We start from the raw sequence: 20774 nt of genomic DNA on the forward strand, positions 1-20774 counted from the left end.
CTATATACATTTGATGGACTATTGATGTGATTGAAGAAAATATGTCTATCAAATAGAAGTTCAAATTAAGACTATTAATATTTAAATCTATACTATAATAAAACTCTAACTAAGTTGATGTTTCATTTTGAATATTCATTATTTAAAGATTTCAATAATGCTTAATAGAAACTACTATTTTTCAAATTCACTAGGGGTATGAAATCAAGTAATAGTTCATGTTTCAGGTTGGATCATGACAGATCATGTCAAATTAGAGATGGTTATGTCAGGTCAATTAATTATTCGACTCAGATCAGTCAAGTTTGGATCAATTCAGTTCGGATCATTTTAGGTTGATTTGAAATCAAATTCAGTTCGGATCATTTAGGTTGATTTGAAATCATATTCAGTTCAAGTTTGAGTTAGGTTAATCTTAGTTTCGGATCAATATCATTTAAGGTCAATAGTTCGGGTTCAAAACAGTTAAATATCAAGTTAATTCTGGTTCAGATAGACTTCAGGTCGGATCTCGTTCAGATCGGGTCACGTTATTGATAAAAAAAATTCAGGTTGTATCTTATCGGGTACAGATAACTTTAGGTTGGTTCATATTTGGGTGAATAATTTTTTACCTTTAATGAACATCGAATTGTAATTTGTAATTGTATATGATTTGTAGTACATTACAATAGAAATAATTATAGATCAATTTGATAAAAAAAATATAATGTTAAGGACTATTTGCAAACATGAAATTGCAAACTAAAATTTAAATAAATTAAACAACATGCACGATCAAAAAAACAATTGTAAAATGTAAAGCTAAAATTAATATAAAATGGACTAAATTGCATCCATATAAAAAGTTGGTGATAAAAGTTTATAGAGTTTTGAGATTATGATATATTTATAGGTTTGAAATGAAGTTTATAATGTGATTGTCGAGAAAGTATTCCCAGGCGAAAACAAATGTCGTATTTTCTAAATCTCGTCTCCAAAAAAATAAATGTGTTTTCTTTTGGCATAAGATAAAACACAAATTTGAGGAGTGGTCACCAATCATTGATCGATGTGTGATTGGTCACCAAAAATGCTATATTATTTTAATAAAATTTATAAAAATATTATTAAAATAATACAAAAAGAGGTATGCTTACCAAAAAATGAGTTCGAGAGTCGGTTACTTGTAGGGAAGTATTAACACCCCACAACGCCCAAAATTTGTACCTTATTTATTAATTAACGTCTTTACAATAAATTAACAAATTTGTATTTAATTTATGATCCATAAAAATCATTAAGGGTACTATTTTATACTAATAATAATTTAAAATAAATTCCTATAAGTTAAGGAAATGTTTAAAATAATATAATTCAAATATATATAAAACTATAGTGAATTAAATCAATGAAAATAACAAAACGTATGCCTTGTTTGGTTTAACTTTTATAGTATTTAAATTAAATTGTATTACAATATATTTAATTTTTTAAAATATAGACACCAAATCCTTGACCTTTTCTATAGGGTCTAACGTTTAGCCATTAAACGAGATTATATAATTATTATATTTCAAGCAATTTTCTCTTGATGTTTCATGTGAACTGAGTGTAAGGACAGTGACTTAAACTAATATATTTAAATATGGCTGGAAAATCAATTATTGCGTGCTAGAAAACATTATAATATTAAATATAAAAAATATTAAAGCTTAGATATTTATAAAATATATAAATTAATAGCTATAAATCAAAATATCATTAAATTTAAGTATTAAAAGTGTAATTTAACCATAAATATTATTAGGGATCAAAATATAACTTATTTAAAATAATAGGGAATAAATAGGGTATTTACCATAAATATATATATTAAGTAGTTACTAAAATAAAAATATAATAAAATATGAAAACAAAATTAAAATATGTAAAAAAACTTATTTAGGTGACTAAATTGAAAAGAGTATAGAATAAAGGTATCACGGAAATGATTTTACCCTTATCAAAATTACGCACAGACCCCTTCCTAAAACGACGCCGTTCGGGGAGAGATATTTAAACCCAAAAATGGCCCTAAAGGCCAACATTTCACTCATTTATGTATCTCTCTCTAAGAGAGAGAAACAAAATTTCTCTCTCGCCTCTCTCTAAACTCCCTCACCGGAGGGAAAGTCAACCACCGACCGATCACCATATACCGACGGTTTCCGCCACCTCCAACCACCACCCACGGTTGCCGAATTTTACAAACATGTCCCAAATCGAAGTCCAAGTTTTTCTAAACCCAGATCTAAAGTTGTTTTGGTCTAAAAGCTTACAAAACGTCGTAGATCTAAGATTATTACCTTCGACGTTTCAGCTTTCCAGTGGTGCGTGGAGGCTCCGATGATGTGGCAAGTCTTCTTCTTTCTCTTCTTTGCTAGTTTTTTTCTCTGTTTCTTTCTTTTTTCTGTTCATTTTTTTGCTTGCTGTCTCTTTTTTCTCTCCCTTTTCCTTGCAGATTTTCAAGGCTTTTTATAGGCCTTAACGAGCCACTATTTTGATGAACCCTTTGGTGAGTCACCGAATTGCGATATGTGCGGCTCTCCTTGAATCTTCTAGAGGCTTTGGTGGTGTGGAAGAATTTAGTTGGGGAACATAGTGGCGGAGCAGTTGGGTGCAGGCGGCGGAGCAGTTGGAGGCAGCACCAAAGTCTCACTAGGGTTGGTGAACCCTAGGATTTCTACTGGGCTCATTCTGGGCTGTTGGATCTCCAGATCCAATAGCTGAGCTTGTTGGATGTTAGAGAAGATGATGAAACCCTAATCAGATTCTTTGGGTCAGATCGGGTCTTGTTGGGCCTGTTGGGTTATTTGGGCCTGGATCAGTTTTGGGCCTAACTCGGGTTGAACTTGTAAACGGGCCTCCGAGTCCTGATTTGTAAATATCTACTATAATAAAATTTATTATTTATTAATAATAATTATAATTATAATACAATAATAATATATAAATAATAATATAAATAATGACGAGACGAAAATGATTGTCGACAGCTGCCCCTCTTTGCTCATTTTTGTGTTAACAATAATAGAACAAAGACAAAAGACAAAGAATTTTAGTCCAGTTGATTTTATGCTTTGATGAGAGATCCGCTTTATTCAAGGGAAATCAAACTGTGTATGACATTGTTCCTTCGTGATGAGGGCGTCTGGCCATCTTTAAAGATATTTGAGATAACTCGGTTCCTTCGTGATGAAGACATCTGGCTATTTAAGGATGACACTGCTCCTTCATGATGAGGAGTTCTGATCAATGGATGACATTGTTCCTTCATGATGAGGACGTCTAGCCATCTTTAAAGATATTTTGAAATAACACGGTTCCTTCGTGATGAGGACATCTGGTTATCTAAGGATGATGATGCTTCTTCGTGATGAGGAGTTCTGATCGATGGATGACATTTTTCTTTCGTGATGAGGACGTATGGCCATCTTTAAAGATATTTGAGATAATTCGGTTCCTACGTGATGAGGACGTCTAACCATCTTTAAAGATATTTGAGATAACGCGGTTCCTTCGTGATGAGAACATCTAGCTATCTAAGGATTTTTGTTTCCTAAAATATGAATAAATGATGCATTTATGAATATCATGATCCTATTTATGCCTAAAATGTATGCAATGATGCAATTTTAGTGCATTTTCTTTTTCGAATAAGGACCTTCTCTCATTGGCCATCTTGTAACTCATTTCATTTTGGGTACAACAAAGAAAACTGATTTACCTCAACTGAATATCTTGATCTCATACTTTTTGATTAAAGCTGACATGATCAATTACCTTAGCTGAAAACTTTGACCCCATAATATTTAATCAAATATGGTCTTAATTTTCTTTTTTCTTGAACCTCGCTAGTACCAATGGCCAATTATTCCATATGTGACAAATATTTTGGATCATCTAGGTACTTCAAATTTCATTTTCCATGTATCAATGTCATTATACAAGCTTGAAAGTTGAAACCATTATCAATTTCAGAAAACCTGTATTTTTTAAAAAAAAAAACTTTTTGTACAATAATACACCATGATTTTATGTACTTCAAGTTAAACTACATATTTTAAATTTTCAAAGCAAAATGCTTGCAAAAAGAAGAGTTAACAAGAAAAGTCTATTTTTATTTATACAAATATAAATAGTTTCTAAATAATTACATGGCAAACTTTTACTGAAAAATGTAAAAGAAAAAGAAGTAGGCATCTTCACATATCAATAGCATAAATACTTTTGAACTGGCATGTCGTAAAATGACTCAAGTATAACTTCTGTCAAAAGGATTTCGAGAATCATGATAATGCTTAAGGATGTAAATTCTCTTCTTGATTACCAAATCTCCAGATGTTATGCACCATTAACAAAGAATCCAAGATTTTTCCAAACATGAATCCTGAATTATAACACTCAAGCCACCCTTTACGGGTTTTCAACTTGAGACCTCCTTTGGTTTCAAGATATCCTTTTCGGACTTTCATCTTGAACTCTCCTTTTTTCAATCAGGCAAAATACCTTTTAACCGCATCAGAATTCACTAGGTGAGGTAATTCTGGTCCGTCCATCTCAGTGAGAACCAAAGCTCCTCCAGAAAAGGCTTTCTTTACAATATAAGGTCTTTCCCAATTTGGCATCCATTTTCCTCGGAAATCCTTTTAAATAGGTAGAATCCTTCTAAGTACGAAATCTCCTTCGTAAAATTCTCGGAGGCGAACTTTCTTATCATGTGCTCGTATCATCCGCTTTTGGTACATCTGACCATGAAAATAGTTTTCAGTCTCTTTTCCTCAATCAAATTTAATTGGTCATATCTGGATTGTACCTATTCTTCTTCATTTAGTTTTACCTCTGATAAACCTCGAAGTAAAGGAATTTCTACCTCAATAGGTAGGACATCTTCCATTCCATAGGCTAGCAAAAACGGAGTTGCCCCAGTCGATTTTCGTACTAAAGTTCTATAAGCCAACAAAACAAATGGTAGTTTCTCATGCCAATCTTTATAAGTTTCAGTCATCTTCTCTATAAGCCTCTTGATATTCTTATTAGTTTCCTTAACTGCTCCATTCATATTTGGGAGATAAGTAGTGGAATTATGATGCTTTATTTTGAATTGCTCACAAATTGATTTCATCATCTTGTTGTTTAAATTCAAAGCATTGTCAGAAATAATCCTTTCTGGTAGGCCATATCGACAAATGATTTCCTTTTTCAAGAATTTACAGACTGTGGTATGAGTGATGTTTGCATAAGAAGCCGCTTCTACCCATTTGGTAAAATAGTCTATTGCTACCAAAATGAAGCGATGACCATTTAAAGCTTTTGTAAAAATTTGTCCAATAACATCTATGCCCCACATAGAGAATGGCCATGGAGATGTCATCACGTGCAATGGATGAGGAGGGGTATGCATTATGTCTCCATAAATTTGACACTTGTGACATTTTCGGGCATAATTGATAAAATCAGTTTCCATAGTTGACCAATAGTACCCAAATCTCATAATTTGTCTAACCATTGAATACCCATTAGCACGAGTACCACATACTCCTTCATGCACTCCTTCGAGAATTGTTTTGGCCTACTTGGTGTCCACACATCAAAATAGAACCTGATCTAGACTTTTCTTATATAGGATCTCACCATCGAGTACATACCCTAATGCCATTCTTCTGATAGTTCTTTTATCATTCTCTGTTGCTTATTCAGGATAATTCTGATATCTGATGTATTACAAGATATCATAGTACCAAAAGTTCTCATCTTCTTTTTCTTTAATATTAAAACAATGGGTTGGGTACTCATAAGCCTGCATTTCAATAGGCATCATGCTCGAATGCTCATCTACCTTGAATGCGGCTGCCAAAGTGGCCAAGCTGCCATCTGGTTATCTTCTTTAGGGAGGTAATTTAAAGTTACTTCTTCAAATTCTTCAATGAGTTCCACAATCAATTTACGATATTCTATAAGCTTGGGATTTTTTGTCTCTCATTCCCCCTGATTTGGTAAATTACTAGGGATGAATCCCCATATACCTTAAGCATTTTTATCTTACGTTCAATGGCAGCTTTAAGACCCAGAACACATGCCTCATATTCAGCCATATTGTTTGTGCAATCAAAATTGAGTCGGCTAATAAAATGATAATGTTCTCTATTTGGTGAAACCAATATTGCCCTATTCCATGCCCTAAAGCATTCGAAGCACCATCAAAATTCAACTTCCAATATTCATTAATGGATGTAGTTGATTCTTCCACTGAGGTTTCCATTAAATCTTCATCTGGGAAATCAAAACTTATTGACTCATATTCTTGAGAAGCTCTACTTGCAATAAATTCAGCTATGACACTTCATTTTACTGCTTTTTGACTTACATACTGGATATCAAATTCTGACAATAAGATTTGCCAACGAACTAACCTTCCAGATAATACAGGTAAATTTATCATATACTTCAAAGGATCAAATCTGGATATGAGCCATGTGGTGTGATATAACATATACTGCCTAAACCTTCGAGTGGCCCATACCAAAGCACAACACAAATTTTCAATTGGCGAGTATCCGGTTTCACAATCAGTGAACTTCTTGCTAAGATAGTAAATTGCTCTCTCTTTTTTCTCAGTTTGATCATGTTTCCCTAATACACACCCCATTGAATTTTCCCAAATCGATAAATAAAGAATTAAGGTTTTGCCTGGGATAGGTGGTACTAAGATTGGGGTATTTGACAAATATCTCTTAACTGCTTCAAAAGCTTCTTGATAATCGTCACTCCATGCCCCATAATTATTCTTGCGAAGGAGACGAAAAATGGGATCGCATTTCTCAGTTAACTGTGAGATGAATCGAGCTATATAATTCAATCTTCCCAATAATCCTCGAAACTCTTTTTGTGTTTATGGGGGTGGCAAATCTTGAATAGCTTTGACTTTATCTGGATCTATTTCAATTCCTTTCTTGCTTATGATAAACCCTAAGAGCTTTCCAGATATCACCCCAAATGTACACTTATTTGGGTTAAGCTTCAACAGGCATTTCCTTAATCTTTGGAAAAGCTTTCTTAAATTCTTGATATGTTTATCCTCTGACTTGGCTTTGACAATCATATCATTGACATAAACTTCTATTTCTTTATGCATCATGTCGTGAAATAATGTTGCCATAGCCCTTTGATATGTTGCTCATGTATTCTTCAGCCCAAATGTCATTACTTTATAGGAAAATGTTCCCCATATGGTAACAAATGTTTTTTTTCCATATCATCAGTGTACATTTTAATCTGATTATAACCGGAGAAACCATCCATAAATGAGAACAAATAATTTTTAACAGTGTTATCCACCAATATGTCTATGTGTGGCAAAGAAAAATTATCCTTTGGACTAGCTCAATTGAGATCTCGGTAGTCAACACATATATGAACTTTACCATCTTTCTTTGGTACATGGACAATATTTGCTACCCACTCAGGGTACTTGGCCACTTTAAGAAACCCGACATCGAATTGTTTTTTTACTTCTTCTTTTATTTTTAACAGCATTATGGGTTTCATTCTTCTCAGCTTTTGTTGAACAAGCTTATATTCTGACTTTATTGGTAACTTGTGTACTACCATCTCTGTATCCAAACCTGGCATGTCTTTATATGACCAAGCAAATACATCATTGTATTCCCGAAGCAAATTAATCAAATTCTATCGTGCTTTATCAGATAAAGCAGTGCCAATTTTCACGTTTTTATTATCCTCATCTGATCCCAAATTCAATATCTCAGTATGTTCCATATGAGGGAGAATTTGTTTATCCTCTTTTTCCACCATTTTTAATAGCTCGGAAGGTAAGTCACATCTCTCATCATTATCACAACCCTCAACTTCCCCTTGACACATGGGATGCACAAAATCAAATTACGTGTCAGTGTCATCAACATCCATTTTATTGATATGTGAGTTCCTGAAAGGAAAATGAACAAAAGTATATATACATATAATCATAAAAATGTATAGAAAATATTTTCCATGTGAAATTAATTGAAATGCATCTTTTATTGAAAAAGAAAAAAACATAGTTTAACCCTTTACACAAAATCAACTATTGCCTTAGGGTATAAGCAATAGAGGAAGTTCTTGTGTATTACTCTGAAAAAGACTTAAAAACTACAGGTAATTCCTCCATAGTCTAATTATTCAATTCAAAGTCTGGTGGTGCGGGGTAAATACCCATATTTCTCTTTTCTTCAGTTTCATCATTTGATATGACATTGATACTCAGCTCTTTCAAAACATTCTCAACTATTAGCCCTTTGTTTTGCTTATCTTCTCAGAATATATGTCCTCCAGACACAAAAGTATTACTCAACAGTGGAAAAGACATTGGTTCCCAGCTGAGATCTTTTTGAGATCTTTTCCAGCTAACTTTGCCTTCCTCATTTCCTGGTTCTTCTTAATGCTTCTCTGCTTTTCCCTTACAGTCGGCTGATATCCCAAACCAAATCGATCTTTCTTAGTGATGGGAAAAACTGTATTAATTGGTCCCTGCAAGTGACTTCCTAACCCTTTTCCAGCTTTTGCTCATTTCTCCAGGGTTAATTTGAGCTCCATCTTAGTGCAATTTGAAAGTCTATACTTGGGCATTTTTTTGCCATCGGCCACGAATGTGGCATTAACAAACTCCTATGATCTAAAAGAGAATTCAATAGCTTTTTCATCCAATTTAATATATGGAGCAGTGGTAGAGACAGAAGCAATGATATTGGTGAAGTATAGATGGAACTGCCCCTGCCTAGTGAAACCAAGGCCTCCCCAGTAAGCAATTGTAAGTGGGTATAATATCCATCACAAAGAATTCCACTTCATATGTAGTTGGGCTGATAGTTAAAGGAATGTCAATCTTTCCTAACACTTCCCTTTTGGTTCCATCAAAAGCTTGAACAATGCTCTGACTATTTCTCATGAGTGTGCTATCGATTGGTAATTTCTTCAAAGTCACTAATGACATTACATTTAAAGCTAACCCGTTATCAACTAACACTCGAGATAGAATATGTCCTTTGCACTTAATCGTGATATGTAGGGCTTTAGGAATACCATTCATCCCAGAGGGGATTTCATCTTCAGAAAAAGAAATGAAATTGTTAGCCTGTATGTTTATGACCAACCTATCAAGCTTATTTACCGATAATTTTTTTGGTACAAAAGTCTGATTTAACACTTTCAATAAGGCATTCCGATGTGCCTCAGAGCTTAATAAAAGTGCCAAGACTGATATACGAGCAGGTAACTTATGCAACTATTAAACAATATTGTATTCACTGTGTTTGAGAATTTTCAGAAATTCTACAGCTTTATTCTCAGTTACTGGCTCGTTAATGACAGGTTCATCTTCTCTCAACTGTAGGTCCACTTTTTTTCCTTTTTCAACTATAGCTTGCTTCTCAGGCTCTTTGGAATAACATCTTCCACTTCGAGTAAATTGTCCAACCTCATTTACTTCATCCTTTTCTTTTACCATCTCATCCATCGTACATCCATATTTCTATGACACTTTCTTGTCATCTTTATACAGGAACGGAGATGGAGGTATGATAACCACTTTTGGATTTATTTTCTCTGATACGCGAATCCTTGGTGTAATAATTAGAGGACAATCGGAATTGTAGATCCCTCTAGATGATCACTCAGAGGCACAAATATCCATTTCCTCTTCTTTTGGTACTTCCTTGAAAAACTCCATTTCTTTTTCATCCATAAACTTTTGTACCAAATCTCAGAAATCTGGACACTGTTGTATAGTGTATCCTTCACATTGGTGGTAATGACAAGTGTTTTCATTGTTGAATTTTTCAACTAGAATACTAGGCATCAACATACCAACATTGATCATTTGACTCCACACCCAACACATGGGTGACTCCACCTCACTAACTTCCATTATAATTTTCTTTCTTTTCTCTAACAACATTGATTCTCATACCTGCGTGGTTTGACAATGGATTTTGGGCTACATTAGGCTGCTCATTCTCACCAAAATTGATGACATTTTTGTTTCTAAGACTTTGAACAAGTTTTTTAAATGACATGCAGTTCTCAATAAAGTGTCCATGAGCTCCTGCATGATATTCACATTGCAAGCTAGCATCGTACCATTTAGGGTATGGAGGTTATACATGTGATATATGATAAGGTGACACCATATGTTTATCATACAAGATATGAAAAAATTCCTTGTAGGTCACAGGAATTGGATCAAACTGGGGCTTCTCTCTTTCTTGCCTCTCTCTTATCCCTTGTCTGGTAGGGTTTTATGTAGATGATCTTGTATCCTGAGGTCAACACACCGTGATGTTATTGGATTCATATTTCCTTACGTTATTTACCTCACTCTCTTTATTTTTTATTTGTGGTTTCTTGCTAGATTCACCACTATCAAGTTTCCCACTCTTAACTGTCATTTCAATCATCTCACCTGCTGTGACTATGTCAGCAAAGATCTTGAATGAATTCTCTATGAGGTGAGTAAAGAAAGGAGCTCTTAAAGTATTCACAAAGAGCACAATTGTCTCATATTCTTCAATGCGTGGATGTAGTTGTACAGCTATGTTCCTCCATCTTTGGGCATACAGTCTGAAATTCTCGTTGGATTTCTTTTCCATACTCTACAACACCAATCGATTGGGCCTTATGTATTTTACATGCTTATATTGTTCAAGAAAAGGTTTTGCCAAATCTTTCCAAGATTTAATATGAGCTTTACTTAATTGGTTGTACCATCTCATGGTCGAACCTGTAAGCTTTCTTGGAAACAATGAATCAACAATTGATCATCTCCTATATAACCGTCATTTTTCTGTAGAACATTATGATATAAATAGAGGGGCATTTCATACCATCGAATTTTTCAAAATCGAGTCAGTAACACCAAATCAGACACCAAACTCAATTCTTTGGCCTCAATTCCATACATGCTAGGGTATTCCTTCATTGTCCTAATTTCCTCTACTAATTGTTTCCATTTTTCATCATCTTGTTTGATTTGTTCTTTTTTGCGCTCTTCATCAAGATCAGGAACATCTTCAGTTTGTTGTTGGTTTATAAAGGCACTAGGTAAGTTTATGTTTACTCTTCCTGATTGAGTATCTATTCCTTGTTGGGCCTTAACATGAGGTGGTGCAAAGCCTGGAGGATATAGTGGTTCTTCAATAACTTGAGCTTTTTGACGATCTGTTCTTGGAGTGAAACCTGGAGGATATAAAGGCTCTTCAGTGAAAGTACCAGCAGCTGGAGCATTTATTTGTTCCATGCTTCTCTTTTGTAACATATTTGCAAATTTTTCCATTATATCATTCTGAGATTTTATCAACAATTCATGCATTTCTTCCTGAATTTTCTTGAAATTCTCTTGCATCTCAAGCTGATTCCTTTCAATTTGATCGATCTTATTGTCCATTGCCCTTTTTCTAGTATTATATGAATACTTAGGGGGGTTCAGTATTCTTCAGAAAAAAAACTTTTTTAATGAATATGTATGTTTATTAATATATATGAAAAATATAATGTCAAAATTTTCATGCTCAATATGTAAATGCAATGTGTTGATATCAAGATGATTTCTTCAGAACATGTTTTATATTAAAACAAAGTTTTATTACAAAGCAGATACAACATCACATATACATTTGAGCAACTTCTCCTAACTGCTGTATATGTTCAAGTAACTCAAAGACCTTATAAGCTTCTTCAGTTCATGGTTCCAATTCTTCACTCAAAGTGGTAGCTTCGTATGCCAAGTCCACCAAGTATTGTGTTACTCTCTGAGTTTGTTCTAAATACTTTGCAATGAGGTCATCTCTTTGTTTGACTTTCCATTGAACACGTTCCCAACGATAACGCCATTGTAAAATTTCATCATATGGGACAATAGGTAGTTTATTTGCTTTCATCTGAAGATCTTGAACCTTGATTTCCAGTTCATTCACTTGCTTCCTCAGATTTTTGACTTCAGAGTTACTTTTTTGACTTCGCATTGCAATTTCTAACCTTATGATTTTGCCTTTTAACTTTTGGTTCTGAACTTGATTTTCAAGCAATCTTTGCTCCAATGCTTCCTTTTTTGTGGCAAGTATCTTGGCATGGTATTTACTTTGTTTGAGATCCTCTTTACCTTCTTCACCTTTCATTTTTAGACATGTTGACTCTTGTTTGCTTGATCATTCGACAATCTGGGTTTTTACCACCCGTTGATAGGTTGACTAGAGATCATTGAAATCTATCCTGAGCTATTTTTCAACCTTGCTAACTTGATCAACTTGCCCTTTATGAGCGTTTATCTCAATTTCCTTGTGGTATACTTCTTCTTCCAGCTTTTGGAGAGTTTTCCTCCATTGTTTTCTTTCGATCTCGAAGTCTTGCTTTGCCAGCTCTAATGGAGATGGTATAATTCTCAAACGTTCTTTGGTGGGTTGAACATTTTTAAAATTAACCACTGGAATATTGTCATTAACTCGGTTAATTCTCCATTGCTCATATTCGGGTGATAGCTTTTGACTGAAAGTAAATAAATTTGCTCGATGAATCCATTTTCAGGCCTTAGCAATTTTTCAGATCTTTTCCTTGTACTGGTCACTTCTGAACACAAATTCTGACTCGGATAATCCAGATGTTGCAAGACTAAACTGCCTTGATCCATACTATCTGGAGACCATTAAAGGTGTGTATCCTATAGAACCCCATATGTCAGGCAAGGGAACCCAATCATGTTCTCCACATTTATATGTTATGTTTGAAGAAGAATTCCATGAAGCTCACCATAATACATCATTTTCTTTGAGATTTCAAAAGATATTCATCCATTTTTCTTCATCATAACCTCCATGCCATTTGCGAGAAAGGAAATCTTGTAACGGTGAGAAGCCTTCCAAAAATACTCGTCCATGAACTCTTTCTTCATGTTTAAAGTGATTCAGAATCCATACCAATAATAAGGGTGCACAGCCTATAAAACGTCCCTCGTCTTCATGTCAGCAGGAATTCAAGGAACGAAATGTTTCAGCTAATATGGCCGGAACAGGATCTGCATTGTTGTTCAATCTTTTAAACAAGTCTACAACTGCTTTATCCACATGCCCCAGAATCTTCAGAAAAATGATTAATCCATAGATTCCTAAAGCTAACATATCAATCTGTTTTCTTTTGTCTAGATAGCGGTAGATCACTTCTCTTAAGGCAGTCCAAGTAATGCATTCACTATCACCTTTCTTCTTGATATTTCTTGTAGCCCACTCTTCACTCATCCCGGTCAGTAAAAGCACTTTCTTCCTAAAAGGAGCAGTATTAGGTGACTTGATATACATTTTATCTTCGTAAATTCTTGGAAAACGAATAAGAGCTTGATATTCCTCTATAGTAGGTGCCAAGTCTACTTTGCCAAAGGTAAAGAAATGTCCAAAAGATAGGTAATGTCACCATATAGCTGATAAAATAACTGCTTGTCTGCTGCTTCCCATTTCTCCCAGATTTCTTTTAACTCACCTAGGTTATTCTGGCGAACGTTGATATGTGTATATCTGACCAAATCTGACACGTATCCAGGTGATAGACTATTTCCTTTGATAAGTTGAAACTGCTCAGACCGACCATCTCAAAACAACTGCATTGTCTTCTACTTTATATTGGACTATTTGTTCCATATTTCCAACTTTCTATATGAAATCAGTCATGAATCAACACCATGATATGAAAATGAAAAATGCAAAAAATGAAAAAAATGAAAAATGAAACATAAAATTAATCAAAAAATAATTAAACCCTACTTTCATGCAATCTACTTTCATGCTTTATTTAAAACAACAAACCTAATCGCATGATTTCTAGTTTGTATGCATTTACAAAATAAAGTAATAATTAAAAGACCCAACAAGCTTTTCCTTGTGTGCTTAATCTTACAAGACTTCTTCAGGTTAGGTTCCGTCTCGACTTAAGTTCTAAGTTTTACTATATGTTGGATTATGGCTCTAGCGTAAAAAGGGTCATCGAATTGTCCATGTTGGTGCCCCTTGGGTTACCAAACCCTCAATCCTGTTCCATTACAGACTTTCAGATTGAGTTCAATTCGAAGGAACACACTTCCTTATGTTCATACAGAGGTAAAAACCACACGAGGAACATAAGGTGTGAGCTCAATGAATGGTCCCCTATCCCATACGGAGGTGAAAACCACACGAGGGAGTAGTTTCTCATTCAAGCTAAACGGTATAGAGCGGGGTTTTAGCTCATGTCATGAATGCAGTGCACAATGGGTGAGGAAAAGTATAAAAAATGTATAACACACACAAATTTATTCTTTAAATCTAAAGACAAATAATTGAATCTGAAAACATTAACAAACAAGTTAGTTCAACTAAGGGTGTAAAAAAAACCCCCGATCCGACCGATTTGATCCGCTAATCCGATCCGAAAATTCAAATATCTAATTTGTTTTTCAATTTTTGGATAGTTAGGATCGAATATCCAAAAAATTTCAAATTATTGGATCATATACGGATCGATTAAAAAAATTATTATTCAAAACCCCAAATTTTTTACTATTTTCAAAAATTTTAAGACTGTATAATCCTTTCAACGCCAACCCATAAAATCCTTTCCAAACATAGGATTCGATGGACAAACAACAACTAATTTACGAAGATCCAACTATAAAATTCCAACTAATCTTAACCACTCCTATTGTCCAGTTTGAAAATCACAATTTCATTATTACAGGGTCTCCTCTTTCACAAGCAATAAGGCTAATTTTTCATTGCATAAACCCCGCACAAACCAACGAATTAGCTTCCCATTGAATATTTAAAATTAATTGCTTAGTCAGAGTTCCAAGCAATAAGGCTAATTTTTCAAACCCCACGCAATACCCATGAAAAATTTAAAATTAATTACTTTTTCATGCAATGAATCCTACGCAAATCTCCATGGAATTTTTAAAATTAATTGATTAGTCAAAGTTTCAACTAATCTCCACTTCTTAAAGCTCATTTTATCATTTAAACTATGTTATTTTAAATAATTATTAAAATAATCGAGGGAAAAAATAAATTAAGATAAATTTATAATTTTATTACAAAGATAATTAATTAATAAATTGGTGGCTTGACTCTCTAAAAGAAATTGTCCCCAGTGGAGTCGCCAAGCTGTCGAGACGGTATTCGCCCGGCGAAAACAAGTGTTGTTATTTTCTAAATCTCGTCTCGAAAAAGTAAATATTTTTTTTTCTTTTGGCATAAGATAAAACACAAATTTGAGGAGTCACCACCAATCATTGATCGAAGTGTGATTGGTCACCAAAAATGCTATATTATTTTAATAAAATTTATAAAAATATTATTAAAATAATACAAAAAGGGGTCTACTTACCAAAAAATGAGTTCAGGAGTCGGTTACGTGTAGGGAAGGATTAGAACCCTACAACGCCAAAAATTGATACCTTATTTATTAATTAACGTCTTTGTAATAAATTAACAAATTTGTATTTAATTTATGATCCCATAAAAATCATTAAGGGTACTATTTTATACTAATAAATAATTTAAAATAAATTCCTAATAAGTTAAGGAAATGTTTAAAATAATATAATTCAAATATATAAAACTATAGTGAAATAAATCAATGAAAATAACAAACGTATGCCTTGTTAGGTTTAACTTTTATAGTATTTAAATTAAATTGTATTACAATATATTTAATTTTTAAAATATAGACACCAAATCCTTGACCTTTTCTATAGGGTCTAACTTTTAGCCATTAAACGAGATTATATAATTATTATATTTCAAGCAATTTTCTCTTGATGTTTCATGTGAATTGAGTGTAAGGACAGTGACTTAAACTAATATATTTAAATATGGCTGGAAAATCAATTATTGCGTGCTAGAAAACGTTATAGTATTAAATATAAAAAATATTAAAGATTAGATATTTATAAAATATATAAATTAATAGCTATAAATCAAAATATCATTAAATTTAAGTATTAAAAGTGTAATTTAACCATAAATATTATTAGGGATCAAAATATAACTTATTTAAAATAATAGGGAATAAATAGGGTATTTACCATAAATATATATATTAAGTAGTGACTAAAATAAAAATAATAAAATATGAAAACAAAATTAAAATATGTAAAAAAACTGATTTAGGTGACTAAATTGAAAAGAGTATAGAATACAGGTATCACGGAAATGATTTTACCCTTATCAAAATTACGCACAGACCCCTTCCTAAAACGACACAGTTCGGGGAGGGGTATTTAAACCCAAAAATGGCCCTAAAGGCCAACATTTCACTCATTTCTCATTTCTGTTTCTCTCTTTCTCTCTCGTCTCTCTCTAAACTCCCTCACCAGAGGGAGAGTCGGCCACCGGTCGATCACCGTATATCGGCGGTTTCTGCCACCGCTGGCCACCACCCATGGTGGCCAAATTTTACAAACATATCCCAAATCGAAGCCCGAGTTTTTCTAAACCCAGATCTAAAGTTGTTTTGGTCTAAAAGCTTACAAAACGTCATAGATCTAAGATTATTACCTTCGACGTTTCGGTTTTCCGGTCGTGCGTGGAGGCTCTGATGATGTGGTAAGTCTTCTTCTTTCCCTTCTTTGCTAGTTTTTTTCTCTGTTTCTTTCTTTTTCTGTTCGCTTTTTTTTTTGCTTGTTGTCTCTTTTTTCTCCCCATTTTCCTTGCAGGTTTTCAAGGCTTTTTATAGGCCTTAACAATCCACTATTTTGATGAATCCTTCGGTGAGTTACCGGATTGCGATATGTGTGGCTCTCATTGAGTCTTCTAGAGGCTTTGATGGCGTGGTAGAATTTAGTTGGGGAACATAGCGGTGGAGCAGTTGGGTTTAGGCGACAGAGCAGTTGGGTGTAGGCGGCGGAGCAGTTGGAGGCAGCATCAAAGTCTCACTAGGGTTGGTGAACCCTAGGATTTATGCTGGGCTCATTCTGGGCCGTTGGATCTCTCCAGATCCAACGTCTGAGCTTGTTGGCTGCTGGAGAAGATGATGAAACCCTAATCAAATTATTTGGGTCAGATCAGGTCTTGTTGGGCCTGGATCAATTTTGAGCCTGACTCAGGTTGAACTTGTAAACGGGCCTCCGAGTCCTGATTTGTAAATATCTACTATAATAAAATTTATTATTTATTAATAATAATTATAATAATAATACAATAATAATATATAAATAATAATATAAATAATGACGGGACGAAAATGATTGTCGACAGTGATTGATAGGATTTGGAGTAAATAACAAATTAGAAATAATTATGGGCTAATTTTGGATAAAAAATAATTTTAAGGACTAAATTGAAAAAATGTGTAATTACAAACTAAATTTTAAATAAATTAAACAACACGCAAAGATCAAATCGAAACAATTGTAAATTTTGAAGTTGAGACTAATATAAGCATAGACTAAATTGCATCCATTTAAAAAGTTGGTAAATAAAAGTTTATAGGGTTTGGAGATTATGATATACGTTATAGGGCTTGAAATGAAGTTTATGATGTGATTTATAGGGTTTGGAGTAAATTAAAAAAATATAAATAAGTGTGGACCAATTTTGGATAAATAATATAATTTTAAGGACTAAATTAAACAACACGCAAATATCAAATCAAAATAATTATAAAATGTGAAGCTTCAATTAATATTAAATTGGACTAAATTGTATTCATTTTAAAAGTTAGTGAATAAAGTTTAATATCTTGATCAATATTTTTATTTTGAAAATGTTATAAAAACATATTGATGCATGAGAAATGAGAATGCATGTATGATGCATATATATATATATATATATATATATATATATATATATAATGCATGTAAAACATGTATCATGTAGGTACGATGCATGTATGTAATACATGCATGATTATATGTTGCAATTTGCTTTACATTCTATTTTCTTGTGAGGCTTAAGATTTTGCTTTCGGACCATATTCTTTTCGTTTGTGCTGGAGTTTGATCTTTATTGTATTCAATGGTGATATATTCGTTCATGAAAAGCATTATAGTTGGAATAAGTTAAATAATGTTTCTTTCAGAATATGAGCAAAGTAAGCGACTTGACCTGTTTGTTAGACAGAGTGATTTCATCCCCTGAAAATTATTTTAAAATTGACGAAACATAAATGATATCGTAAGTCGATACCATAAAATAATTTGTCATGTACATGGGTTTGAGGCCTCCTAAAAGAAAATCAAAATTTAAAACTTTGTTTAAGAGAGATATAAGTGCCACTTTTTGATTGATTGTAAATAATTTAATATAAATATTATTCATAACTTTTTATTTTTTTATAAAAATCTAATGCAATAAATTATCACATAAGTTGTAACACCCCAACCCGTACCCGACCCGAATACGAGTCTGAGGTGTCACATTGACTTTTCAAACCTTGACACTTAAAGAAACCCCCGGGAATTTAAAACTTGTTTAAATAAAATACTTTAATTTACATAAAAGAGACCACAAAATACAAACTTGATCAGAGTACTCATAATTAACGACTTATTACATGCCAACACTCTATACACAACAAAATACATACTTTGTTGATTACTTCTTATCTTATCTTCTAGTAATAATACTGTCCTTGCCACTTCTATTCTTGCTCTTCACGTTTCTTGGTACCTACGTGTAAATCACTTACACGCTAAGTCATAGACTTAGTGAGGCAATAAATAAACATGTAACAGTAGATTCATGAAAATGCATTCTTACCATTTGATCATGATATTTCAATATGCATGGATATATTTCCTATGACATATATAATCAAGTCATGCACACATGAAACTTACATTTTTGCATCACTTTCACTTTAATTTATATTTCAATTGTTGTTGTTGTTGCCCATGTATATTATTGAGAATAGAGGTATGTGAGTACATTGAGGTTGTGCACCAATGTTGTCACCACAGCTCGTATAAATTCCCTCATGGGGCACCGAACATTTGTTCAGTATTCGTCCCGAAGGACTGCTATATATGTCCCGTAGGACCACTAAGTCCCGAAGGACTGCTATATATGTCCCGTAGGACCACTAAGTCCCGAAGGACTACAATACCCTCGACTCTTGGCATGCCAACTATACCTATAGCTCTCGTATCATATACTATGGGCATTTATTATGAATATATTTCTCATCACTTGTTCTTTCTCTTCTGTCACATACCACATGTATGTGTAACCATATATTTCATATCATATCACATATTGCATATTCATATGTCATTTCATATATTCACATAGCTTATTTCATTTCACATTGGTCATATCTCATAGCATATATCACATATGCATATAATCATGTATATCATATCATATATCTTATGTTTCATGCTCTTATGTTTATGCATATCATGTATTCATGTACATATAAGAATCACATATCAAATAACATTTTAGGAGTCACTTCTTACCATAGTAACTCCATCAATGGCTCATCGCAAGCCAATGTTCGTTCAATATTATAAGTACAATTAAAATTGCACTCACCTTAGCTTTGCTTTGATTCGATTATAGTCCTTTGATTATTCCAGAACTTGTTTAGGCTCAATATCTACATAAATATATCATTTCAAAACAACTATCAGAAGCCTAAACTTTTAACTTGATGTTAATAACTTAAACCGGTTTAATGAATCAAATTCCATTTTTTCATTTAGGGGAGAATCGATACCCCCCTAGGGGGAATCTGTTCCCGGGGAATCGATACCCCCCCAGGCGGGAATCTGTTCCCCCTGCACATACTGGAATTTTCGTCCAAGAGGGGGAATCGATTCCCTTCATAGGGTATCGGTTCCCTTTACCCAGAAATTGTATTTTAACCCCAAAAATCATCAATTCTTCACTTAATTCTTCTATTTTAAACCCCTATCATGTCATTAAACTCAACTACCATTACTTAAACCAACTTATATCCATGAAAATCATCTATAACTTCAAAATCCTATCCTTCATATTTAATTCAAGAATCATACTCAAATTTCAATATGTTCTAAATACCATTCTAACACTTCATATTCCTTAATTAGCATGATGACAAGTCAAATTTAACTTAAAATTCAACTTATCAACTCTATTCCATGATTTCATATAAAAACTCGTTTTCTTAAATCTCTTATAACTTCTTCATCTTTTGATTATAAGACAACTTAAGCTTTCCTTAAGTTTAGTTATCATATAATGATCAAAACCCAACTTTTAAAACAACAAATAACCAAGAAAATAGAAAACTCACCTTTGTTGTGGCTTTCTCTCGTATGGAATAACAAAGAGGAGAAGAAGAGTGTTGAAAACATTTTTGATATTTCGATATAACAAATTAAGTTAAATGAATTTTAAGATTTCACAAATGATTTTACAAATTTATATTCGATTCAATTAACCGAATATCAAATTATTACTCCAAGTTTTTCAAGATCAATTTTAATCCTTACTAAATGTGTAAAATTGTGATTTGTACTTAAACTATTTTTGAAACAATTTTCACAAAGTATTTTGAAACAAAAACAAGCCTTAAATCAATTATTCAAAGGCATGCACCGATGCATCAGTCCATGCATCGATGCATCGATGAATTAATTGAACATCGAATGCATTCCATGCACCGATGCACTCTCCATGCATCGATGCACTCTGAATATTTTCAAAACATCGAATGCATTTGATGCATCGATGCACAAGCCATGCATC

This window comes from Hibiscus syriacus, unplaced genomic scaffold (assembly GCF_006381635.1).
Source record: "Hibiscus syriacus cultivar Baekdansim isolate YM2019G1 unplaced genomic scaffold, ASM638163v2 tig00110528_pilon, whole genome shotgun sequence".
Classification (NCBI taxonomy): domain Eukaryota; kingdom Viridiplantae; phylum Streptophyta; class Magnoliopsida; order Malvales; family Malvaceae; genus Hibiscus; species Hibiscus syriacus.